The 27,354-nt window shown below is 41.7% G+C and overlaps 1 protein-coding gene and 1 long non-coding RNA gene across 5 annotated transcripts in view; both read left to right on the top strand.

Moving 5' to 3' along the window:
* Lrmda (leucine rich melanocyte differentiation associated) overlaps positions 1-27,354 on the top strand; it is a 1,030,542-nt gene that overhangs the window by 120,175 nt on the left and 883,013 nt on the right. The gene's annotated exons all lie outside the window — the stretch shown is intronic.
* The window catches only part of LOC143267316 (uncharacterized), a 28,361-nt gene continuing 7,767 nt past the window's right edge, over positions 6,761-27,354 (top strand). Inside the window, exon 1 of the long non-coding RNA XR_013042315.1 lies at positions 6,761-7,468. This is a non-coding gene — a long non-coding RNA (uncharacterized LOC143267316). The remainder of the gene's footprint in view (positions 7,469-27,354) is intronic.

Below are 27,354 nucleotides of genomic sequence, written 5' to 3'. Positions count from 1 at the left end.
GAGAGAAATCATACACCCATGGAGAGTTGATTAATAATCATGATCATTACTGATAGTTATTATTATACTGTTATATGGCTTTGAGGTTATGAGAGAGAATCTCTGTTTTTTTTTAAATATAACATACAGGACTATCTGTGTGATTTATATGAATTATATCATTGAATTCTCCTAACAGACATTTCTTGGCATTAGATAAATCTTCCCATTTCACAGATGGAAGAGTTTAGGTTTAGAGAGGTTAGGAAGTGACAGAGCCAGGCTCCGCTCCAAAGTTCACACCTTTAACCATCAGTTAATACTGCCTCCCAGAAGACCCTGTGTGGCTGGTAAAGACCCTAGCACTGGCTGCCCACGAGGACTGCAAGAGTGATTTGTTGAAAAGGGGCGGGCCATTTCAACCCACTCACAAGAAGCCAGTAGGAGGGCCCGGAGTCTCATTCCATCCTCAGCGTGGTGAAAATAAATGAGGTTCTCACTCACCTTCAACCGGGATATGATATCATGCTGGACACAAGAATGTACAAAACTGCTAACACATGGACCGCTTCTGGGGCTACGTCAGACACAGAGAGGGAGGACAACACCATGTCCAAGTCGGAGAAACGCCTTGGAAGCTGATTTTCTTTGCTCGTCTCTAAGTGCTCTCTGTCTGGGTGACCTTGCGAAGGTGTGCAGTCCTGACTTGGGTGGATGGGGCTGTCACAGACTGCACCTCTCCCTGACCCAGTCGAACCATCCAGTTCCCAGCGTGCACAGGGACTATGGGGGCCACCCCATGGCCACGACCACAGTGACTGCAGGGAGTACTGTGGAATGAGTGCATGCTTTGTCTTTATCAGGGGCGTCACGTGGCACTTCCTGATCACACCAACAGCTCTCCACCCCGATCTCAGTTTCCAGACTAAATACCAGCGCTCAAGCCACATGTGTTTATAGTATATAATAAATCTCCATTTGCCATAATGGTTTAAATTTAAAAGAAAAAGAAAGGCGAACTGTTATGTTAAAAAAAAAAGAAGAAGAATTTGGGGGGCTGTTATAAATTAACTCTATTGGAGTTTCAGGTCAAGCCCAATTTATTAGGGGGGATAAAAAAGAGAGAAACCTGGTGTGTGATCACAATTGTGATTTATCCCTACCTTGAGTGGGCCCTCCTTTGGACCTTCGCTTGAACTGCAGCTGGCTTGGTTTATGTAGGACCTGCTGGGAGCTGAGGTTGTAATGAAAAACAGTTATTCTTTCAAATTATTCACAAGAAGAGGGGCTCATTCTATCAAGTGCTCTCCTAATTTGATTGTAAGGCTTTGGTATTTATTTTTTCTACATTAATCATGCCGTACCTTTGAGGAAAGTGTAAACAAAGTGCTAAAAGACAGAATTTAAAAGGAAAAAAAAGAAAGGCTCAAAGGACAAATGTTTTCCTAGAGGTGGCCTGTCAGAGCCCTTAGTGGGTAATTAGAAAGTTATTTTGGGCTTGGTTGCAAAACCATGAACTTTTCCAGAAGCTCTTCTTCAGGGCAGCATGGCATTTAATATTTTTGAAGATTAACCTTTAGCAATGAAAAGACTGTCCAGTATTGACTCGTCTTAGCTGGAACCAGGCAGGGCTGACAGTAAGTGTCTTGCCTGTAGCAAGGTCCTCTGTGTGCCCTGGATCTTCTCCCAGCCTTTCAAGACTGGGGACTTGCTTTCGTACCTCGGTGGACCAAGGAATCAAGGGTCCTGCTTCAGCTTTCTTGCCTGCAGGGTAGAGTTCTTCTGGCCTGGACAGCCTGCGCTATCTTAGACAGGGAAGGACAATGATGATAGGCAGTTCCTCTCAACAAAGGTTCCTAGAACTTCCTCCTGAACAGTCCTTGTCTTAGAGAGAGGACATCTCGGAGCCAGATGGGTGGTGGCCTATAAGACAAGCAGCATTGGATTTCCACACACCTCCATGCTACTGAAATCTGTAATCTAATGCAGCATTAGATTTCCACACACCTTCTATGCTACTGAAATCTGTAATATTTCTTGTCTCTTTGAATTTTGGCCTAGTAAAAGAGACCTAAGTAAGTATGTAAGAAGCATGTACTTGGTAGTTGAGGTCCACTGGTGACTTGGAGTTGAGTGACATTCCCTTTGAAGTCACAGTGGAGTGACAGCGCTTCAAAAAGACGCATGTAGGAAGGTAAATCAAGGCCTGTGCTGACCTAACCACATTAAGACTTGTTTATTAATATTATTACTTACTACAATATTTTTCCTTTCTTAGGTGATAGTATTTTAATTATTTAACATTCATTTAGTGTGTGTGCGTGTGTGTGTGCGTGCGTGTGTGTGCGTGTGTGTGTGTGTGTGTGTGTGTGTGTGTGTTTGTGGGGGAGGGGTTCAGATGCACCCACCACAACTTGAGTGTGGAGGTTAGAGAACATCCCCAGGAACTCAATTCTCTCCCTTCTACCACGTGGGTTCTGAGGATCAGACTCAGGTCATCGGTTTTGACAAGCACCATCTCACTGCCCTGTTTTTATTTTAAAAGTTATATTTAGCGAGGTGTAATTTATATACATTTAATTCCTCTTTGCAGTGAGTAAGTTGATGAGTTTTAACAGGTGCAGGTAGCCATGCGGTCACCAGCACTAGAAAAATAGAGCACTCCCCAAATTCCTCTGGTGCCGTTAGTCAGTCTACCTTCTCCATTCCTGGGTCATGGCATAGAGCGACCTAAGTCCTGTTGCCATATAGCTTCTCCTTTTCCAGAATGTCATAAAAGTGAATCCAGATGGTATATAGCCTTGCATACTGCGTTTCTTTATCTTAACATAATGTTATTGAGACTCCTCTGTATTCTTTGTTCTTTTCTAAAATAGTTGTTTATTTTTTTTATGTGTACGAGTGTTTGCCTGCATATATATATACATATATATATATATGTATGTATGTATGTATATATATGTATATATACATACTACATACATACGTGTGTGTGTGTGTGTGTGTGTGTGTGTGTGTGTGTATACCATGTGTATGACTGATGCCCTTGGAGGCCAGAGGAGGGTGGCATATTCCCTGGAACTGGAGTTATGGATGGTTGTGAGATGCCATGTAGGTACTGGGAACTGAACCCAGGTTCTCTGCAAGAGCAGCCAGTGCTCTTACCCTCTGAGCCATCTTTCTAGCTCCACTTTTTTTGCCCTCGTTTATTGATGGATGGTTTTCTATTGTATGGATATACCACAACTATTGACATATTCACTGTTTAATAAATGTTTGGATTGTTTATAGTTTTTTAAAATTAAGACTAAAATAGTTTAAAAAAACCATTTGCTTAGAAAATATTCTATTTTTTCTGAGTGTTCCATGGGCTCTGGGGAAAGAGTAGATTCTGTTACTGTTAATTAGAGTCTTCCATGAATGCCAATTTTGTTAAATTATTTAATATTTTCTACATTTTTGCTGACTTTGCCTACTTTATGTATATGCCTATGCATATATATGTATATAAAGGACTATTGAGGTTTGTCTATACTTTTAGTTAGACTTTTCACTATCTTAGAACTTGGTTATCAGATGCACACATCTTTATTATATTTCCTTGATCAATCAACTCGTCCCTCAACAAATTTCTTATTTAAAGCTTACTTTTTATTATATTGCAGAGATTCAACTCTATGTGAAGCAAAGTTAAGGTTTATTTTTAAAAGAGTTTAATATAGATTTAAACATGGGAGAGAGAGAGAGAGAGAGAGAGAGAGAGAGAGAGAGAGAGAGAGAGAGAGAGATATTGATTTAAAAGGGCATGAGCTGCTTCTGTGAGCCACCTAAAATCTCTGTTTAATGTTTGTATGCTACATCTTTCTGTCTTTTTCTTTTTAACATTTCCACATTTATATTTATAGTGCATTACTTTTAGAAATAACATAGTTGGATTTCTCTCATACTTAATCTTATGACTTTGCTTTTCTAACTAGAAAATTTAGGCCATTTACATTTAACATATTAATTTTTTTGTTTGGAATCTACTATTTTCTAAGTGTCTCAGTTACTCTTTGTTTCTATTTCTGTTTTTAATCATATGGATATATTCATGATTCCACTTAATTTACACAATGGTCCTTACTTTTTGATGTCAGCTATGTTTTGCTTTAATGAGAGAAAATATTTCTTTTTTTAAAAATATATTTTAGCAGCAAAGTTCAGTATATTTAGCAAATTTATATTTTAAGCTATTTGCAAACTAAGCATACATTGCAAAGCCACTTATTGTTGAAGAGTATCAGATGAGGACAGGATTGTCACATTGCTCATGTTTTTACTATTTCTAGAGCTCTGTATTTATACACCAAACTGACTTTCTGGCATCAGATGCTTTACTGGGGGTTCCCCTAACACTTTTATAGTACAGATGTGCCGGCAATGAATTAATTCTTCTCCATCTTTCTTTTACTTTTGGAAGATTCTTTCTGTCTGTGCAGAGTTCCATGTAGACAGTTTGCTCAGTACTTTTTTGATATTTCATTTTCTTCTACTTTGCACTCATTATCATGAGAAGTCCACTATCACTCTTAACTTTGCTCTGTGTATGTTTTTTTTATTATTATTATTTTCAGTAATTTTATCCTCTGGTTACTCAGTTGAGGTTTTCTGAGGTTCTTTGAACTATTGCTTGATGTCTTTTATTAGTTTTAGGAAATTCTTAATTTTTTTCTTTAAAAATTTTTCATGTGATACACCCAGATCTTCCCAACCTACCTACTCACACAACTTCATGTTCTCTCTCTCTCTCTCTCTCTCTCTCTCCAAAAAAAAAGACCAAAACAAAAACAAAAAATGGAAATAAAAAACCCCAAGAAATTAGTAAGACAAAAAAAGCCAAACAAAATGAAACAAAAAGCACACACACACACACACACACACACATTCACACACTCATATATACAGTACACTTGCACACACCTACACACTCACACTTACACACTCATACTTACAAACTCACACACACACATTCACACACTCATATATACAGTACACTTGCACACACCTACACACTCACACTTACACACTCATACTTACAAACTCACACACACTCTCATACTCACACTCACAGACACATACACACTCATACACACTTACACACTCACACCACACAATGTGTGCAGGGTTCATTCTGTCTTTCCACACATTTTTCCTGCTTCTTGTCCTCTTCCATCTTTTGCATTCAAATACATGGTATACTTATTTGACTTTATTTTATAGCTCTTGGATGCTCTGTTTTATTCTTTTCTCCCTTGTTTGGGTCATTTCCATTCATCCATCTTCAAGTGCATAAATCCTTCATTCTGTCATTTAGTTTTCTGGTAAGTCTTTTGAAGGATTCTTGCCCCGTGTTACTGTACTTACGTTTGGACAGAAGAACCAGTTTCTCTTAGAACTCAGAAGACTATGAGAGGAAGACCGCCAATTTGAGTTCAGCGTGGCCTAAATGGAATGATATGTCTCTAGGAAAAGATGGGGATTTTCAGCAGAGAAACAATGGATACTGTAGGCCTAAAAATTAAATTATGCAACAATATCAAAAAGCTCACCGAATCAGCCTATGGTATAGTGGAGATGACAAAAAGCGAGCGAGAAGCATTAGAGTCATTCCTGAGAGGCGAGGAAAACAAGAAAAATAACTAGATACGGGGGCATGGGGAGGGGAGCCGAGGGTTGGCATCAGAAGCACGTCTATATTCTAATACAAACGACAACACCAGGATCCCATAAAGAGAGGTGACAAAGTGGAGGGACAGACTGAAGAAGTACTGGTACATAATGCCTCCCACTTGGAAAATGACAAACCTTTATTGATTCACAAGTTCAGTGACCATGAAAGCAGAATTAATGTAAAGAAATTGACAGGCTGTGGATATAGGGTGGTGGTCTAGCATGCATAGGACTGTGCTCAATCTCCGGAACACACACACACACACACACACACACACACACACACACACACACACACACACACACACACGCACAGTGGGGGGAGGGAGGGAGGGAGAGAACTGCACTAGGGAGATAGCTTGGCCAGCAGAGTGCTTGTTGACCAGTGTGAGGGCCTCAATTTATCCCTAACACCCACGTGAAAGGCTCGTTCTGTTGCATGCTTATAATCCCAGATCTGGAAAAGGAGATAGGGGGATCACTAGAGACTACTGGTCAACCATCATAGCTGAAGAAATGGCAACTCCCAGGTCTCATTGAGACCCCATGTCAAAAAAAAGGTGGCCAACTCCTGAGGGATGACTCTTGAGGCTGACCTCTAGCTTCCACATATATGATGCCACATGTATTACCCCCACTAAGAAAACAGGACCTAGGCACAGCTTAGCTAAATTTCTAAAAAAAAAAAAAAGGAAGAAAAGGAAAAAATGTTGAAATACTTAGAAGGGGAAGCATGCATTGCTTACAGAGAATCAGCCTGGATACCCAAGGCCCCATCTGAACCCTTCAAGGCCAGCCAGAAGGTAGTGGGGCCACATCTTGATAAGGCTTATAGGGAAAAAAAAAACACACCCAAACCAGCTCCAGGTGAACCCAGAATTCTCTGTCCAGCAAAGGTACCCTTCAAGAGAAAAGGTGAAATAAAGACATTTCCTCCAGGAAGAAAACTAATTAATCATTTGCAGAGCTGCTTGCCAAGCAAGGGTAGAGGAGGTCTTGAGGCTAGAGAATGGGAAGTCGCCCTCAGAAACAATGAAGAGCACAGGATGGCAGAAATATAAGGGTAAATATGATTTTCCCTAATTTCTCCAGAACAGTCTAGAACAGACATAGAGAGAGCATGTACATATGGTGTGCACGACAGATACAAAGGCTGGGTATGGGGCAAAAGAGCACTTGTTAGGCTGTTTCACATCTTACCTTTTATTTTGTTGCTCTTCCTTTTACATGGGGTGGTATATTAACTTGAAGCAGATCAGTCAAGTTGTGATTATGTGTTAGAAACCCGAGTTCCTAAAATGCAACATAAGAGATCCAGTGAAAAAGCCAACAGATAATTTAAAACGAAATCCTGAGAACATTGCACCCAGTTTCTCCAAGAGAAGGTGAGAGAGGAGGGCAAAGGACAACAGGCTAGGAAAGGCCAGCCAAAGGCCGGTGGAAACTGCCAGGTTACAGCCACGGTAATCATTACTCGAAGGGTTAACAGACTGGACGTCTGGTTGAAACGGGTCAGGACGCCTGGCCGCGTGGTGCTCAGGTAGTGTCTGGTGAGGGAGGGGTGTGCACGGAGCGGGTACCACTCATGCGCCCAACCTTCTCCTCCAGAAGAAGGACTACTGGGAAACACCATCATCCAACTTGGAAAAAAGTAGAAAATAGACAGGGGGAAGATTTCTTGCCCTTACCCCTCCTTACCTGATTCGTCTGGCCTCTGCCAAAAGGTTTTTAAAGCCCTTGTCGGAAAATTAGGCTGAGTGGAGCATTTGGAACTCAGGTATGACCAGGAAGGGGCCAGCCCTGCGACGGAGGGCGCAAATCTCTTTCTGTGTTTCTGTACAGATTTGCACTGGATAGTGTAAAGCGAACCCACAGAGTGTCCACTGACTCGAGCCCTGCATTTGGTGACTGCATGGTCTTCAGCCGTGTGCCTCGCTCCTGCCTTAGGTCTTTGCATGTGTGTATTCACGCATGTTCTTGTGGGGGGATGCATCTGTATAGGCATGCATGAGCCTGTGGAAGTCAGAGGATAGCCTTGGGGGTCATCTCTCAGGTGCTTGCCATCTTCTCTGTTGAGATAAGATCTCTCATTGGCCTGGAGCTCACCAAGTAGCTAAACTGGCTAGCCATCACACCCCAGGAATCTGACTGTTTCCAGAGCCCTTGAGCTGAGATTAAGCATATGCTCTACCATGCCCAGACTTTTATTTTTGTGGTGTGTGTGTGTGTGTGTGTGTGTGTGTGTGTGTGTGTGTGTGTGTGTGCGTGTGTGTTCTGGAGATGAACCCAGGTCCTCACACTTGCAAGACAAGCATTTTATCCACTGAGCCATCTTGCTAACCCTGCTAGCTCCCTTTGGAGAGGAGATGAACTAGAATTTCAAAATATACACCCAATTTCCGGGGAAAGTCACAGAATTTCTTTGGATCTCGTAAATAAGATGAGGTCCTTGGGTACCTGTGGAGAGCTTGCACCTGCAGGCCTTACAGACTGGGGATCTGTTTCCATGGAGCTTTACAGGCCAGCCTTTTGCTGATCTGTAAGGGGCTCCCCAGATTGTCACGTCCTGTGATTTCCACCAGTTTAAAATGTTGCGTACTACCGTTGGCCTGGGGCTTTGGCTGAGGATCCCCGGGAGATTCTTCCCTCTGCTTCTGGACTGGGTGCTATAGTCAGGGAGAGCATATTGGTTAATCACTTACTCAACTTGTTCTTGCTGGCCCAGCCAGGGGCATTTCCACTCCGTCAGCAGAGGACAAGTGCTAATCAGAGAGGCGTGGAGGAGTTGGGGAGTCACGCCGCTTGGGCATGGGAAAGTGCATTGGGGAGCAGCACACTAGTCTAGAAGTATCTTAGCACAGGGCAACGGGGCAGTAGGGAGGAAGGTCCAGGACTAAATAGGGTCACAAAGAGGTGCGCTCATTTCCCCTACCGATTAACTTCATTTTGAAGCCTTACACTTCAAACTTTAAGTCTGTCTGGGGTCAACTAGGATGAGTGACAGAGGGATTGAAATTGTGTGCCAAATTCCCTTATCAAGCTAACTGGTGCTCTCAGGACGAGTATCTAGGACAGAGGACTTTGGAAAAACCAGAATAGTTTCTTCTTCCCTCTGATTCATAATTTCCACACACTTGAATCTCTATAGCCTGGCCCGTTGATCTTTCTCCTACTTTACTAAACTACGGAAGGGACATCCCACGGCCTCCATGTGCCCCCCTTCAGCCCCCTTGCCTTGGTCACTATGTGGCTTATCCACCAGTAGCTCCCCATCATTTGGGAGCCTTTACAGTGTGGAACTGTGGACCTTACCCCAGCGGACTGTCTGATTCCTAATCTTCGCTTTGGACAGATTCCTGAGCGATTTGTGGCACTTTCTCGAAGGCCTCACATGCCTCTGCAAGGCGACTTTGACTTCTCTCACCTAGATTTATCTAGATCTCATGTATACCCCGCTGGTCATTCCCTACCCCACCCACACTGGGTCAGTTTCTGCCTCCTTTTCCTCTTACGAGCTATATAACACAGAAATTGCCTCAGTTGTCTCCTGACCCCCTTTCTCTTTTCCCAAGGTCCAGTCCCACAGTTCTGGTTAGCTTCTGGATTGTCCCGCATTGGTCTGAGTTCTGGGATCTCGAGCATTCTGTCCAAACCGCTGTATCTTTTCTACTTCCGAGGGCCCCCACCCTTCTGGTGTTCCTCAGAGCGTAACAACAAGCGGCCATCCCTGACTCCTCCCCTGCTTCCTCCTCGGTCTAATCAGCCACCAGATTCCATCTCGCTATTGTCTCCCGTTCTCATTTACTACACACCAGGGCAGTTGATCCCCTTTCCGGGACCAGATGTTTATAATTCTATCCACTGTCTGCGCCTGTGTCTCTAATCTTCCATTGTTGCTTTCTTTCATGTTCTCATCGTCGCATCCTTCCTGTGTTCCAAAGCACTCCTTGTTTCTCCCTGTGCCCTGAGGTAAGTCTCATCTCCTCAGAGTAGGCTTCGAGGCTCCTCCTGTTCAAGTACCAGGCCTTGTCGCCAGCTGTCAACATGCTATTCTCTGTAGTAATCGTTGCTTAGCCAAACTCAAGGCCTCTTGTCTTGGTTCTCCCCTCCTAACTAAAGATGGCCTTTTGGTGAGAGCCTAATCCATATTGTTACAGTGATGGATGGTGAACCGGCCATTGTTATGAGCCAGTATTGGTTCAGATAGACCAATCCTTGGTCTTCTGTGGTTTTCTTTTCCTTTCATTGACTGGATTATATCCAAGTTTCTTTTTTCATCACTCTGACAGAATATTTGACAGAAGCATTCACAGTCCCAGACGTTCTGTCTATATAAGACTCCTCGATCCTGTCTGAAATGTCAGGACGAGCCTTTATTTCTTTCTATCAGCATTCTGTTCTAAACTCCTGCCAGAATGGCCTACTTATCTTTATCTCCAACATTCTAGGACTTCTCTAGCCCATAACTTCAAATTCTTTTGTCTGCTTGCTGCAGATCAGTTCCCAAGGCCTACAAACCACATGGCCTATATTTTGGCGGAGCAGGCAGCAGAGAGCTAGCTGTAAGTGGAGCAAGGCTATAAACCTCAAGTCTCACCCCAAGTGGCCTGTGCCAGCTATCCAGGCTCTGTGTCTCCAAGGTCTCCAGAGAATACCAGCCAGGGACTAAGTCTTCAAACACATGAGCCTATAGGGAACATTCCACATTTAAATCAGAACATTAGGGAAATAACTGTTAAGCAAAAAAAAATTTAAAGTTCAGAAAAGCACTCAGTTTGATTTGTGCCAAACAACATAGCAAATGATAGTACCTACATGGAACTAGTCATTTTCATGTGGTTGCCCATAGACCATGGTTTGGTACCTGATTCTTGGCAAAAATTTCTCTTTGCTGACTTATGTGAAGACAGATAAGACATGTATTAGCTTCAGCTCTCAGCTTGACGCAAATCCAGTCACCTGGGAAGAGGAAATATCAACTAAAGAATTGCCTCAATCAGATTGGCTTGTGGCATGTCTATGGGGGAGTTTTCTTCATTGTTAATTGATGTAGAAAGGCCCAGCCCACTGTGGGCAGCACCATGCCCTAGGCAGGTGGGTCTGGGCTGTATATGAGAAGTAGCTGAATGTGAAGCAAAGGAACAAGCCAGAAAACAGTATTCCTCCAGGGTGTCTGCTTCAGTTCCTGCCACCAGATTACTGCCTTGAGTTTCTGAGCCTTTGGCTTCTCAAGACTTTCCTCTGTGATGAACTGTTACTTGGATATATAATATGAAATAAACCCTTTCACCCCCAAGGTGCTTTTGGATGTGGTGTTTATCATAGTACCAGAAAGCAAATGAGAACAGCGTGTATATCATCATACTTGTGAGAGACAAGAGTTTGGAAGGACAGAAGGTTCAAATATGAAGTCATGGGTTTTCTTTGTTAAGTTCCCATTATTTCATCAGCTAGATTCTGTTGGCCAAGATGGAAGAGCTGGAATTTAGCAACATGGCACTTCAATCCAGGCTCCTAACCAATTGTGGAATTACCAGAACATAGGCGATTCTGGGTGAGAAAGGTTTTGATTTTTATTTGGCAACAAAACATGCTGCTGCATGAAATATGCATATTTAATGCACTCTTGAGTTTTGTAGGTTCAGTAACACAAGCACATTATCTTGAGAGAGGAGGAAAGCCTTACCTAGGATACTGTGTTTTACTCTAGGCTCTATGTTTTAAGTAGAAAGTAGAGAGATTGTAATGTTTTCAGGAGGAGCATGGCAAGAATCACTGGCCAGGGTGTGGTTAAGCATGGAGACCTCAGCAGTGATTTCCAGGGGGCTTTAAAGTCTCTGCTGTCATGCAGAGGGGGATTTCTGCCTCACTGTAGTCTCTCTGAAGGTATTTGGCAATGCTTTGCTCATAGTGTGTGTTAGTAAATACCGTTGAGTGATTGTTGTTAGTATAATGTTAGTTTTGCCTCCTGATCCAAAGCATAATTTCCTTGAGGGCACAATGCATAGACTATATTTACTTGTTACATATCATCCCAGCATCTTGCATAGGGTTCGATTTTCAGTGGGTATTTAGTAAATACAGGTTGAGTTCATAAAATGAAATGTTGAACACCCCATACTTACTCTGCAGATGCCCCTTCCTTTTTGAAAGAAAACTAGAGAAATGTGTAGTCAGAAGGAACCCTGACTGGGGAAGTCAGCAGCCCACATCCTTAGGTCTGCCTCCTCCACGAATCGCTTGAGCATCAGGCAAGTGAGAACATACATCCAGGAGCTGAGGTTGAGGAAGACGTGGGATGGAACGTGTCAAGGGTATTGAAATTTAGGGCCAGGCCTCTGAATGCAGCAGCTGAGTTCTCCCAGCCTCTCAGTATTGGTTATGGTCGTTAAATGCTTGAAAACGACACAATTAAGAGCCTTAATCACTTGCATGTTTGAGTTTCTTTCAATTGGCACACAGGCAGAACAGCGTCCATCGCTTGCTTCCTGGGAGATTGGAGCCCGAGACCTAATAACTCACTCGTGTCTATACAGCTGTTATGTGCTATTCACTGGCAGGTGTGACTGATGCCACGGCTGACGCCACCTCCGAGATGAATGTGGACTTCTAAAGCTCCGGTCCATGGGTGTCTGTGAGAAGGCATTGTGGGGCGGGTGCTGAGCGCCTCTTTGTTGTGACTGGTGGGGCTGAAGGCACTTGAACAACTTGGATTAATGTTGGCGCTCTTTCCCCAGGGCACATCTGTTCTCCACGGGGCCTCTCCTGGCATATACCCACAGTTCTCGGTGCTCTTTCTCTGTATTGTCTTGGCTCTCGGCAGTGGGCAGGCATATGTCTGAAGGCTCTGAAAGCACATTTGTCTGAAATGTGCTAACGTAGTGGTGGGGATTGGTCAAGGCGGAAAGAGTGAGGGCAGGAGCCATGTGCCGCCATGTCAGGAGAAAACACTTGGTTTTCTAGACGAGAAGGAAATGGCTACTACATTTTAAAAAAAATCTCATATTACTAGTTAATCTACTTCGAAAGTTAAAAATGACATACCATTTAATTATATTTATATTTGTTTTTAAAAAGAGAGAATAGGACAGAGAAAAAGGAACCCCCACATTTTGCTGATATGCCCATTTGGGTTATTTTCTCCTGTCAGTTCAGCAACCAACAGTAATCAAGACTCAAATATAAAATTTTCATAGTTTACAGTAGTACAAAAGACATGGAGCAGAAGTCCTTAAAACACTTTCCATTTTAATCTCACTTAGCAGACACTACACATTAATATTATTTACCTAGCTAAAGGAGGTGGAAAGGGATCCCAGTTAGTGGAGTGGCTGCAGACACTCTTGCAGACACTCTCTTGCTTTCAAAGTCTTCGCTCAGCCAACGGGATCTGGCTTAGCACTAATGAGATCAAGGTGAAAGGATTCTCAGAGGCCGTTGAGACGAGGCTCGTCAGCTAGTCTGTGAGAAGCCTCGTGCATTTGTCTTTACAGATGGGATCTCTTTTGTTGATGGTAATGTCTTCAGTGAAGATATGGCTGATGTTCCTTATGCTGATGGAGGGAGGCTTCCTGGGTAATTCACAGGGAGCAGTTGGCCCACTAGAGAGGTTTCTTTAGTTTTGGACCATATGCAGTATGAGTGGAGGTGGCAGGGGTGAAGACTAGAGCAGCCTGAGGTGTCCCCTTTTGACCTACATCGTGGAACTCTGGCCTCCTGACTTCCTTGTGTATGTATTGCTGAGGATGGATCCCCAGACCTTATGTATGGTAGGCAAGTGCTCCACCACTGAACTATATCCTTAGCTCTTCTTATTACTTTTAAAATGGATAGAATTAAAAAAAAATATTTATTTATTTATTTATTTATTTATTTATTCATTTATTTATTTATTTATTTATCGTGTGTATGTGGAAGTCAGAGGATAGCTTACAAGGGTCGGTTCTCTCCTTCTAGCCTGTAGGTCTCAGGGATTGAACTCAGGTCATGGGGTGTGGTGTCACACACTTTTACCCACTGAGCTAACTCATCAGTCTAGTATTTCTTGACTTTGTGTTGATTGAGTAAGATGTGCTAGGAATATTAAGGAGTAGAGAAACAAATCATCCACTTGTTTGCTACATCTAAATAACGGCAGGGGAAATTATGGACACAGTGTCTTTATCTCAACTATGCTAACTATGTCCAATGGTGGGAGTTTTAATCCTAGGCTACCTGGATGAACTACAGAGAGCTCAAGAACAACCAAAATGATTGTGAACTTGGGGCCTGTGGCTCACCACACAGCTGATGTCTGTTGAATGGGTATATCTGTATTTTTGTTTGTAGGACAATGTGTTAGCAGCCATGTTTAAAAGCTTCCTCTTATCTTATTCCCAGGCCGGTGCCACTGACTTGTATGAAGTCTCATTTACAAAATGTGGGAGTCACATTAAATACTCTCCAAGAAGTCTCTTTGGCTCTCACATTCCATTATCATAACTTTAATTTCCCATTGTAGAAACGAAAGCATTTTAATTTACTTCAGCCAGTCATTTCTACAACCTCCCTGTGACCTGAGAATGTTGAAATAATTTGGAAATGCTAGTTAGGGAAATGTGTATGTCTTTGACATTTCAGCTAATCTAGGAGTGACTACACAGCAGAGAGAGAGAGAGAGAGAGAGAGAGAGAGAGAGAGAGAGAGAGAGAGACACAGAGACAGAGAGAGAGAGACAGAGACACACACAGAGAAAGAGAGACAGAGAAAGACAGACACACACAGAGATAGATAGATAGAGACACACACACACAGAGATAGATAGATAGAGACAGACAGAGAGAGAGAGAGAGAGAGAGAGAGAGAGAGAGAGAGAGAGAGAGAGAGAGAGAGAGAGAGATTGGCTGCTGCACAGGAAGTTCAGAGTTGGCATTCTGGGGATCACCTTGGAGGCAGCTGGTTGCTTTTGCCTTTGTTGTTTGGTTATTGGATGAGTGAAGCAGAGATACAGAGATCAGCGAACATGCTGTGGGCTTCATCTGAAGCAGCTGAACTTGTGCGGAGCATAAGATTAATGGGAGGTCCAGGACTCCGAGTGTTGTGGTCTGCCACACTGTGTGGAGATGGCTGTCATACAGTCACCACTGTGTGGCCAGGGCTGAGGCAGATGATGGTGGAGGAAGTTCTATTTGTGGTCTTTCCAGTGACCGTGACTTTTCTTGTTTGCTGAAGAAGCTGTGCTTTCTGTCTGAGTGTCTCCCTCTCTTCAGATCACATAGCTTTGTGGATTCTGCCTGCACTGCTCTAAGACCAATATTAAGGTCTTATTCCCCTGTTTGTGACTGACTTAGACATGGCCTGTGGCCCGGGGCTAGTGTGCACAAGGGAAAGCCTACCAAAGGGAATCAGGGCAAAGTTTCTTAAGAAGAGGGCAAGTGAGAGATGGATCCTCTTTTACTGGTGGGTTTTGTTGGGTCTATAAGAGAATTTTGGGACTCCAGCCTACACTCTTACCTCTGTGGTTGTCAGGTAGCTGGCACACTGAGGTTGGCAGAAGGGCAGGCTGCAGAGATCCGCTAAAATCCTGGGAACCTGACTCTGGTTCTCCTGCTCTGATCTCCAGACTGCTTAACCCATATGATCAAACCAACCACTGTGGCCTAGGTAGCTAGTCATTTGCATACATAAACATGAAACTCTCAAAATGTAACATCACTCTTATTTTTAATACTTCCTATTTAGATTTAACAATGTGCAGCATGGGACCTGTCTCCCAACCTGGCATAGTTTCCTGCTTTATTCTCCTTTACTTTTTACCTGAATATATATATATATATATATATATATATATATATATATATATATATATATATATATTATATATATATCAAAGTGTGGGCCTTCTTTTCCTCATTCTAGCACCCCCAGCAAATCAAACAGTTTCTAACACAGGGGAGAGAACATAATTGGCATTGACTGATTGACTGTTCTATCAATTTGAGTTGATTTATTGTTTCTTCAGTTCCTTATTTCTAGCTTCAATGTGGCTCATGGAGGAATTTTTCTTTTTTTTTTTTTTTGAATTTTTCTTATTTTATCTGAAATGTCTTTAACTTTGTATTAATTGCTGAGGGATAAGTATAGTTTAGCTGGGTATAGAATTGTACCTGATAGTGGTTTTTGTTATTGTTGCTGTTCCTCTGAGTACTCTGATGATATTGTTTTGTTTTGTCCTGGACTGTGTCCCCTCCCACCCTCAACATTCCTAAGTTCTAACTCCACTGTGACTTTATTTAGAGATAGGACCATTGGGAGACAGGATCTTCAGGAAGTGATTTAAGTTAAATGATGCTGTGGGGATGGGGCTAAAATTCAGCAAGACTCCTGTCCTTATAAGAAGAGGAAATACCAGAGAGTGGTCACTCTCTCTCTGAAAACAATGGAAAGGAACATGAAGACTTGCAAGAGATCATCTACCTATAAGCCAGGAAGACAGCCTCACTAGAAACAGAATCTGCTGCAAACTTTGTTGTGGGTTTCAGTCTCTAAAATTGTTAGGGAAAAAAGATATACAGCTTTTAAAATTATAACATACTATATCAATGGGTGTATTTATTTTATGTTATTTTATTTGTTTTATTATAATGTTTATTTAGAAATCAATGCATGTTTTATAAATCCTTAGGATTCAGCAATCTAAGAATCCATATATTTGCTCCCCCTCCAAGTTCTGGAAAACCCTCAGTTATTTTTATTTCTCATTCTTTTTCCTTTCTTCATCTTTTTTTCTAGAACCCTTGTTAGGTTGTATCATGAGTTTCATTCCGCCCTCTTTGTCATGTGTCTTTTGTTTCATGCAACCAGTATTTTCCCATTAACCTTATGGTTCATAAACTCTCTTTTTGCTTTTATCTAATATTCTATTGAGCATACCCATCAGATGTTGATGTTGAAGCTTATGCTTCTTATTATTTTTGTAGATGTTTTTCTTTTGCGTTTGCCTGGATCCTAGAGCTCCTCCCTTCTTTTTCTCTCATTGTTTCAAAGTTTCAGGTCTTATATTAAGGCCTCTGTTCCATTTTGAGTTGATTTTGGTACAAAGAAGTAGGGATGTCATTTCTGTCTTCCACATGTAGATATCCACATGACAGTTCCTCCAGCACCATTTACTAAAATGGCCACAGTTCCTTCGATATTTATTTTTGTTACATTTGCTAGAAATAAGATAGCTTGTTGTTGTATTTGGGTTCATTTCTGAGTCCTCTATACCTTTCACTTGTATACTTGAACTTTTTTTTTGTGCCAATACTATACTCATGTAGTTACTTTGACTCTATAGCATAATTTGAAATTTGGGTGTTGTAACACTCCCAGGATGGCTATTTTCATTCAGGATTTTTTTTTTTTTTTGGCTATTCATGATCTTCCTGTTTCCAATTGCATTCAATTTATTGTTTGCTTTTGGTAATATGGGTATTTTAACAATATTCTGAACATGAACTTAGAAGGAGATATTTTCATCTTCTAGTTTCTTTTTTTCCCCCAGTGTTTTATAGTTTCGCTGGTGGAGGTCTTTAGCCTCAGTGGTCAGATTTTTTTTCTTTTTCTTTTTCTTTTTTTCTTTTTGGTGTATGTGTTGTTTTTCTATTGTGAATGAGATTGCTTTTCTGATTTCTTAGTGGGTTGATTAAAGAGGCTCTGATATTTGAATGTTGATTTTGTATCCTGCTACTTGACTGAATTTATTATATCTAAAAGTCTTTATGAAGTTTCTAAGATCTAAGAAAAGGGTCATATCATTGGCAAATAAATAGAATTTGACTTCTCCCCTTTCTATTTATATTGCTTAATTCTTTCTCTTGCCTTGTTGCTTTAACTAAAAGTTCAAGAGCTGTACTGAATAACAGTGATGACAGTGGACATCCTGGTCTCATGATTAGAAGACGTAGTCCTGGCTTTCCCTAACCACTATGATGTTGAGTATGAGTATGTCAGTGTCTTCAGTGTGTTCAGGTGTGGTCCATGTAGACCTAGTTTCTCAGGACTTTTATAATAAATGGAAATTCATTTTCGTCCAGTAACTTTCTTTCTATAGCTACCGAGACAGTTGTGTGATTTTTATCTTTTATTCTATTCAAGTGCTATATTACGTTCATTAATTTGCATCATTGAATCCTTGAAATGAAATCAACTTCAGCTTGGTGTGTAATCTTTTTAATATATTGTTCAATTCACTTTTCAGGTGTTTAAAAAGATTTTTATTTTATTTTTAATTGTGTGTATATGGGTGTCTGTATAAGGAGTTGTACATGTGAATGTAGTGCCTGCAGAGGCCAGAAGAAGTTGTCAGGTCTCCTGGAGATGGAGTTTGGGAGCTGCCTGACGGTGCTAGGAATTAAACTTAGGTCCTCTACAAGGGTAGTGCACGCTCTTACTGCGAGGGTAGTGCACGTTCTTACTGCGAGGATAGTGCACGCTCTTACTGCGAGGGTAGTGCATGTTCTTACTGCTGAGCCATCTCTCCAGCTTGCAGATTGCAAGTATTTTAGGGAGGCTCTTTGCATCTGTGGTCATCAAGAATATTGGAATGAGTTTAGAAATGTCCTTGCCTTTCCATTTTGTGGAATAGTTTGAGGAGCCTTAGCATTAGCCCTTTTTCGAGGTTTTGGCAGAGTTCAATAGTGAACCTGTCTTGTCCTGGGCTTTTATTGGGTATCTTTTATTAGCTGCTCTAATCTCATTGTTGATTATTGATTTGTTAAAGGTATTTATAGTTTCTTGGTTGAATTTTGGTAAGCTATATATGCCTAGCAATGTATCCTATTCTGGATTTTCCCAATTTATTAGAGTATATGTTTTCAAACTAACCCTTAATGATCCTTTGGATTTCAGTGGTACCTGTCATAAAATCGCCTGTTCTATCTTAAGTCTATTTACTTAGATCTTATCTCTCTTTTTTGGTTAGTTTGGCTAAGGACCAACTCTGTCTTATTTCTCCTTTGTATTGTTCTTTTAGACCTTATTGCATACATTCAGCACTGAGCTTTATTATTTCTTTCCTTCTCTTCTTTTTATGACTGGCTTGTTCAAAAGCCTTGAAATGTATCATTAGGATTTTTTTTTTGAGATCTCAAGTCTATGAAGCCCAGTTGTAGTTTGACAAAGATATTTTAAGATATACAGGCTTAATCACAAAAAGAGATTCTCAGAATAAAGTAAGACACATCTGTGAACATGGTGAATCATGAAACAGTTTATTAAGTTTAATAAAGTTATTTTGATATAAGCTTAAGTAGAAAGGCTAAGGGACAAAAGGTACTCAGGAGAAAGTAAGACACACCTCTAAGCATGGGTAGGAGCTTCTCATAGAAGAGTCATGGCAAGTAAGACATACCAAAGTGTGGGTTCTGATTCCTCAAGGGAGAGCTGCCCTCTTGGATATTTTGATGTAGGAATCCACAGTTGCAAAATTCTCCTTTGTAGCTGCCTTTGCTGTATCCCAGGGATTCTGGTATGTTGTATTTGCACGTTTATTTGGTGATAGGAATTTAACGCCCCCTTTCTTCACTGACATAGGGATTGTTCAAAATTGTATTTCTAAATATCCACATGTACATATAGGTTCTGTACTTTCTCTAGATACGAATTTCTAGTTTTATTCTGTTATGATCCAATAGTATCTAAGAAATTATTTCAACTTTTTGTGTTTTTTAAGGATTTGTTCTATAACCATTTATATTCAGGCATGTACTAACTCCTCTCATTTTGTTGTTTTATTAATAGTTTTCATTTTTCAAATTCTCATTTCTCTGCTATTTTATTGGTTTTGTGAGACAGGATCTCAAGTAGCCTATGAGCTCTGGTTAGTTGATTTTGTGGGCCATTTTATTGTGGTGTCCTTGACCCTTCTGGCTCTTCCAGTCCTTCCTCCCCCTCTTTTGCAGGATTCCCTGAGCTCTGCCTAATGTTTGGCTGTGGGTTTCTGTATCTGCTCCCTCAGTTGCTGGATGAAGCCTCTCTGATGATGATTATGCTGGACTCTGGTTAAAAGTATAGCAGAACATCATTAGGAAACATTTCATTAAGTTTTTTTTTTCTATTCATGTTTGGTTCTATCCTAGGTCTCTGGACTATCCAGACTCTAGTTCCTGGCCCTCCAGACAGCGTCAGGCGTGGGCTTCATCTCATGGATGGGTCTCAAGTTGAACCAGTCATTGGTTGGCTGTTCCCACAAGTTCTGGGCCACCTTTATCCCAGCACATCTTGCAGACAGGGCAAATTGTTTTGTGGGTGGCTGGGTGTCCCAGTCCCTCCACTGGAAACCTTACCTGGTTACAGAAGGTGGCTGATTCAGGCTCTGTATCCCCATTATTAGGAGTCTTCACTAGTGTCATCCTCACAGGTCTTGGGAGTTTCCGTTGCCCTAGGCTTCCACCTTGCCCCCCCCAAATGCTCACCAATTTCAGCCATCTCTCCAGTACTCATTCCTCCCACCCCCTTCTACCTGATCCCCCCTGTTCCCATCTCTGCCTGTCTCCAGTCCACTGCCACAATTTTTATATTTTTAATACAGTGATGTTAATCAATTTATCTTCAGGATTTGAAATAATCTCTTTATTCTGTTCTAGTATGCCAGTGAGGTTTCCACTGAGTTTTTAAGTTAGTGAGGGCCTCATTTTCAAGATTAAAAAAATGGTCTTCATTGAGAGATTTGTATCTCTCACTTATATCTTGTGTCGTCTTCCTGAATTCCATTATTTTTCTTCATTCTCTTTAAACTTATTGATTAAAATGGTTCTTTTGGATCATTTATCTGGCATTTAAAAAATCTACTTCAGTATTCTCGAGTTGCTTGCTCGGGAACTATAAATTTTGTGTGTGCATATGGGTGTGGTGCCTTACATGCCCATGCATGTGTGCCCTCAAGTGTGCAGACTAAGTTGGAAGTCAAAGTTGGGTTGCTCTCCACCTTGTGTTTTGAGACACAGCCTCTCGCTCACCCTTGAGCTCATCACTTCAGCTAGTCTAGCTGCCTGAGTCCCCCGGGATCTGCCTGGCTCTGCCTCTTGACTCAGTCCTGGGCGTTCAGACATGAATGGTCATAGTGGGTTTTTATACAGGTTCTGGGGACCAGATCCCCCTGTTTAGGCAGCAAATGCTTCACCTACTTAGACATCTCCCCAGTCTGGAAACTGGATTCTGATGATTGGAGGATTTTTATAGATTCTTTTCTATCACGCCCCGTTCCCCACCCCCACTGTTTGTTTTTTGACTGGCTTTGCTTTTGGCCATCCTATTCCTGGGAGTCACCCACCCCCTCCCCTCTCCCTCTCCTCCTGCCATCCTCTCCCTCCTTCCCCTGTCAGCACTCGCTCCTGCCTTTTCTCTTTGGTAGGGATTCATGGTCCCCAAAGTAGCAAGCATAGGTGGTAGATGTAACCTTCACAAGATGGTTTTCCATTCCATCACCCATCTTTTCATCACAAAACACAGAGACGGGCTCAAATAACAGGACTCCCTGAAGCTTCCAGATCCGCCACACTGAGGCTGCCTTTCTGTTTTGCGCAGGCTTCTGTAACTCTCTTTGCTTCCTTCTGTGACTTCTTCCACATTGATGGGCCATAGTGGGCTTTGTATTTGCTGATGGCTCTTTCTTGCTCTCTAGTCTTATAATGTAGATCTCTGAGTCTCTTAACATCTTTTTTGTCCAATACTAAACTAGTACATCCTCCCCATCACCTACCTTGCTAAGAGCCCAGTTTCTTGCTATTTTGATTCTGAGAAGCTAGATGGTGTTCATTGCTTTGAATCTGAGCATGTGGCTCCTCTACCAGCTTTTCAGCCACAAGTTTCTGTTTCTCCAGAGTTTTCACCTGGGGCCTGGGTTGCGGAAAGATCACTGTTTTTGAAAAACAGAGATTTCAAAGGTTTAACACCATTTTTATGTTATTTCTTAGCATGGATTTAAAATACCATGGTGCCACACTCATGGAGGCTGTGAGATATTGTTTCAGCCAGAGCCTCTAGAAGCAGCCTGCTTTTTTTCTTATTTTTCCAGTCTGGTAGATAACTCCTTGTCATCCCCGCCCCCCACTGGAAGTCCTGAGATGTCCAGGTTAACATAGGAATCACCATTCTAGCCCTCTGTTTTAGAAAGACCCAGAGCAACATGCTGTATCTCTCCGAGGATTAAGCTAGCAGACTGTTGGCTGGGACAAGGTTTCATGCTCATATGGACTCCCATGAACTAGGCTCTGATTTTAGCTTTTTTAAAAACGTACTCAGAAACCTTTCTTTTTTCTTTGAAGCTGTGTCATGTATTACACTTTTAGGAGAAGACAGTGTGTTAGCCAAGTTGATGTGTTTACATCAGCAGAATCATCTGTGTCATGGGAACGGCATGGACCTTGAGTCACCGGAGAATCAAGGCAGAGAAAAAGATCAGAGCAGTTTGTGGGTTCCCCCTGGTGCCCATCCCCACATACCAGGTCTATGAGTGCCTCTGTGCCTCTGTGCCTCTCAAGTCCATAGAAGTCATCCCGGTTCTGACCTTTCCAAACCCATGGCTGCCACTCTGAGGACTTCTGATCAGTCACTCATGTTGAAGTCTGTCTGCTACCTCAGCATCACTATTCTTCATGTGGTCCCGTTCTGCTCCTTCCTGGCCCATCCTCTGCATCAGGCTCTTCTTCATCCACTTTCCCCTCGGTGTTCATGTTGACCAAAGTCCTCGGCTTGCTACTCATTGCACGTTTGTACTCAGTGAGCTCGTTCACGATGGGGTTCCAGGTATGACTCTGCACTGGGGAGCCATTTCTATCCGTGTCCTGATTTCTTCTCAGGTATTCAAACTCAGGTACGCAGCCATGGTCCCAGAGTCTAAAGAGGTGCTTCATCGTTAACACCTCCAGGGCTGACCTTGCCTCCATTCATTCTGTCCACCTGCCCTTAGCCTCTTTTCACATCTTCACTGATGACCAGCACCTGCTCAGCATCCATCACTACCCTTCCTCTGTTAAATGGTGCCGCATGTTCTTCACATGCTCCTCAAGGGCCTTTGTGATCTGTTTGCTTTCCCGCCATTCCTCAGATTATACTGTCTGGTGATATGGGGCTTCCTGGAGTTCTCTTGTCATGGCTTCCACATCTCCACACCAGATCTCTGGTTGCTTTGCCTTTGTCTCCGAGGTCCCCTCTTATGGGAGCTGCCTTTACCTTCACTGGCTAGCTTCTTATATGTTATGGTATGTGCTCTGTGTAGCCTTTGCCGGTTTTCTATCATTATCATTACACCTGCGGTAATTAACTTGTAAAGAGAAGGCATAGACTTGGGCTCATGCTGCAGAGGTTCTAGTCCACGGTAACCCCTTTGTTTTGGATCTGTGGTGAGGCAGCACATCATATGGGTATCATGCAGTAGAGAAGAAAGGCTTTCAACATGAGCCTAGAGCAAAGAGGAAGAGAGCATGGTCCCACGGTCTCCTTTAGTACATGTCCCCAGTGACCTACAGACTTCTCATTAGTTCCTGCTTCTTCAGGGTTCCACCGCCTTGCAATAGAAAATAAAATAAAAACAAAAACATCTAACCTCAGAGCCTTTGTGAAACAATCAGGATCCACACTACAACAGTTATTCCAAGAGTTATTTCCAGATACCTCTTCATCCCCCAGCACACTGAGAAAGTGGCTTCCTTGCTCCTTGACTATGGTGCTTGTCTTGGTCAATATTCCATTTCTGTGAAGAGACACTGTGACCATGGTGACTCATAAAAAGAAAACATTTAATTGGGGCTTGTTTACAGTTTCAGAGGTTTAGTACATTGTCATCATGATGGGAAACATGGCATCACAGGCAGACATGGTGCAGGAGAAGTTGCTAAGAGTTCTACATTGGGATCCACAGGTAGCAGGAAGACACTGGGCCTGGCTTGGGCCCTTGAAACCTCAAAGCCCACCCCCCAGTGACACACTTCCTCCAACAAGGCCACACCCACTCCAACAAGGCCACACCTCCTAATTCTTTCAAATCACATCACTCCTTATGAGCCTGTGGGCGCCATTTTTATTTAAACCACCACAGTGCCGTTCCTCTCCCTGTGTGTCTGTCACCCTAGTCTCCTTTTTGTGTTGCTTTCCCATGCAATACCGTGAGTATCTCCAGGAAGAGAATTCTCCTTTCTTCAAATCTGTTTGTTGAGCACATAGCCCAGAATGTCATGGACATTCCTAGGGATATGTGGATCGGAGGGTGAGTGAGTTAATAAATGCACTGATTGTTGAGAGAATGGAAGGTGTCTGAGGCCAGAAAGGTCCTGGTGGCTTCTTGAAGAAGCAGCTTGTGGTCTTGGCTGTGAAGGACTTGGTGTGAGGGTGGTAGGAGGGAGCAGGACAGGAGAAGAAGTAAATTGCCTGTGTTTTGTTTCTCTTCCTCTCTCTTTTTTTTTTTGTGTTTGGGGGCGGATAGGGAGGGTGGTCCAGCTTTGCAAGGCACTGACTGATCACAGTAGCAGGTGACTAATGGCTTAACAGCATTCTGACAGTCCCTGCTGACAGGTGATAATGAGATTAGTGCCTTTTGATTCCATTATTAACAAGTAGCCAAAGATCCATTTGGACATGTCAGGCACTAATGATAGATGCTAAGGGTCCCTCTAACTTTGGGCCAGCAGTTCAGGTACTCGATACTCTGATGACAAATTGCAGGCTTCTCCCCACCCCCTAAGGAGTTTAAACTGGACATTTTTACTGATATTTAATATGCTTGAAAAGATACACAATCCTAAGTGTTCATCTTGATTAATTATCACATAATGAACACACCCACGCAGTGTGTCAGACCAGGATATAGACTATTATGGACACCCTGAACCACAAGTCTCGTCATATGCTTGTCCTAGCTGTCTTGGTTACCGTCAAGGGTAGCTGACCACTCTCTTGACCTCTAACAGTGGATGTTGATTGATCCTCTTTTCAAACTTTGGAGAAGTAAAATTAAATACCTTGTTAATCGACATATAGTCACTTCATCCATTCAACATTACGTAGGAGATTTGTCTATAGTTCATAGATTATCATTGCCGTTTATGATTCCATTGATACAAGAAGCCTTTTGAAGTAAGTTTATTGGTGATAGTTATTTTGGTTGTTTCCACTTTGGTCCTAATATTTATTTATTTCTAAAATATTCTCTATTGTTGTATTATTATTAAAAAATATTTAGCATGATCTAAATCATGTGTCTTAGTTAGGGTTTCTATTGCTGTGAAGAGACACCATGACCACGGCAACTCTAAATAAGAAAAACATTTAATTGTGGTGGCTCACTTACAGTTTCAGAGGTTCAGTCCATTATCACCATGGCAGTGAGCATGGCGGCATGCAGGAATACATGGTGCTGGCTACATCTTGATCATCATCACAGGAAGTGGCCGGTGACACTGGACAGTATCTTGAGCATAGGAAATCTCAAAGCCTGCCCTCCAACAAGGTGATACCTACTCCAACAGAGCCACACCACCTAACAGTGCCACTCCCTATGAGCTTTTGGGGGCCAACTACATTCAAACTACCATATCATGCTTATTTGAATCACGTAATATGAAGTGTTAAGGGATTTATTTCTTTTTATTTTACATGTATGAGCACTTGCCTGCGTATATGTATGAATGTGTACTATATGTATGCCTGGTGCCCATGGAGGCCAGAAGAGAGTATTGGATCCCCTGAAACTAGATAGAGATGGTTGTGAGCCACCATTTGGTTTCTGGAAACCATACCTGGGTCCTCTGTAAGAGTAGCAAGTGCTTTTAACTGCTGAGCCAGCTCTTCAGCCTCTAGTCTCTCATTTTTTTAGGTGTATAATATGCTCTTGTTAACTATAGGTCCATTGCTGTACAGTAGATCTTAAAGAAACTGTTCATTTTGCTCAATGGAAACTTTAAGTCCATTGATTAGAAAGTACCCATTCCTCCTTCCACCCAGTCCCTAGAGGCCACTCATTTACTCTTCAATTTGAGGACCTTGGTGTTTCAGATGCCTCACATAAATGGAATCATGCTGTTTGCTTTGCTTTGGTTTGTTTCACTAAGTATAACGTCCTTAAGGCTTATCAGTGTGGTTACATATTGCATATTTTCTTCTTTTAAAGATGACTGTATTCCACAATGTGTATATACACCACAATTCATTGGCCCATTCATTTGTTCATGGACGCTGGAGTGATTTGCACCTCTTATCTGTTGTGAGTAGAGCTACAAGGACATCAGAGTGCTAACATTACTTCAGAATGCTAATTGCACTTATTTTGGATAAAGACACAGAAATTGAATAGATGGATCATGTGGCAGTTATATTTATAATTTATTGAGGAACCTCTATATTCTTTCTCATATCAGCTGTACAGTGTTATATCCTTACTATATCATTGTGCAAAAAGTTTGAGTTTTCCCCACATTCTCGCCAACACTTGTGTTTGTGTTATTGTTAAAAATAGCCATCTTGATATGAGTGAGATGGCACAAGTTCTGATTTGCATTTCCTTGATGGTTAGTGACATTGGACACTTGTTTTCATTGGTGTCCTAATCAGGGTTTCTATTGCTGTGATGAAATACCATGACAAAATCAAGTTGGAGAGAGAAGGGTTTATTGGGCTCACACTTCCACATTGTAGTCTGTCATTGAAGAAAATCAGAACAGAACCTCAACCAGGGGAGGAACTAATGCAGATTCCATGGAGGAATACTGCTTACTGATTTTCTTAGCTTGGCTTGCTCAGCTTGCTTTCTGATAGAATTCAGAACTACCAGCCCAGGGTTAGTACCACTCACAATGGGCTGGGCCTTCCAGCATCAATCATTAATTAAGAAAATGCCCAAGAGTCATTCCTTATGGAGGCATTTTTTCAATTGAGGTATTCCCCTTTCAGTTAACTCTAGCTTATGTCAAGTTGACATGAAACTAGCCAGCATTATTGGTCATTTACATGACTTCTTTGTTGAAAACTTAGAGTGCCTGGCACATTTTGTAACTGAGATATTATGGCATTATTTTTAAAATTTAAAGCTATTGAATTATAGTAGTTGCTTCAATATATATTGGAGATTAACCTTTTATCAGATTATATGTAATTTGCAAATCTTTCCTCTCATTCTATGGTTTACCTTTTCACTTTTGACTGTTTTCTTTGCTGTACTGAAGCCTCGTGGCTTGCTGTAGTGCTATTTATTTATTTATTTATTTATTTATTTATTTATTTAAGTAAGCCTCTCCACCAGGTTTTCTCCAAGGAATCTTACAGTCTAGGTCTTATATTCAAGTCTTTAATACTCTCTGAGTTGTTTTTTCTATATGGTGTGAGATGATAAAATACATTTTAAAAGCATACAATAACCTCTCATTCTTGTGTGTAGAACCTGAGCCGGGGTGCCTGTAGACTAATGGAAATTTATATTCACATAGGTTTCGATAGTGGATTGCAAAGGTTATATGACTGTTTTCATATGCAGCTTTTGTTATTTTTTTCTTTTGTGTCTGAGGGAACCCACTGAACATTTTAAAGGTCTCTTAAGACAATATAATAAGAAATGCACTATTTTCTAATTGTAGTCTTTAAATAAACATGTTTAGCAATAGTTCACTAACTCTTTTGCATATATTCCTGAAACTCAGAAACTACACACACACA

The sequence above is a fragment of the Peromyscus maniculatus genome, chromosome 9 (assembly GCF_049852395.1).
Source record: "Peromyscus maniculatus bairdii isolate BWxNUB_F1_BW_parent chromosome 9, HU_Pman_BW_mat_3.1, whole genome shotgun sequence".
Taxonomy (NCBI): Eukaryota; Metazoa; Chordata; class Mammalia; order Rodentia; family Cricetidae; genus Peromyscus; species Peromyscus maniculatus.
Note: the sequence above shows the minus strand (reverse complement) of the source record. Positions and strands in the feature narration are given on the sequence as shown.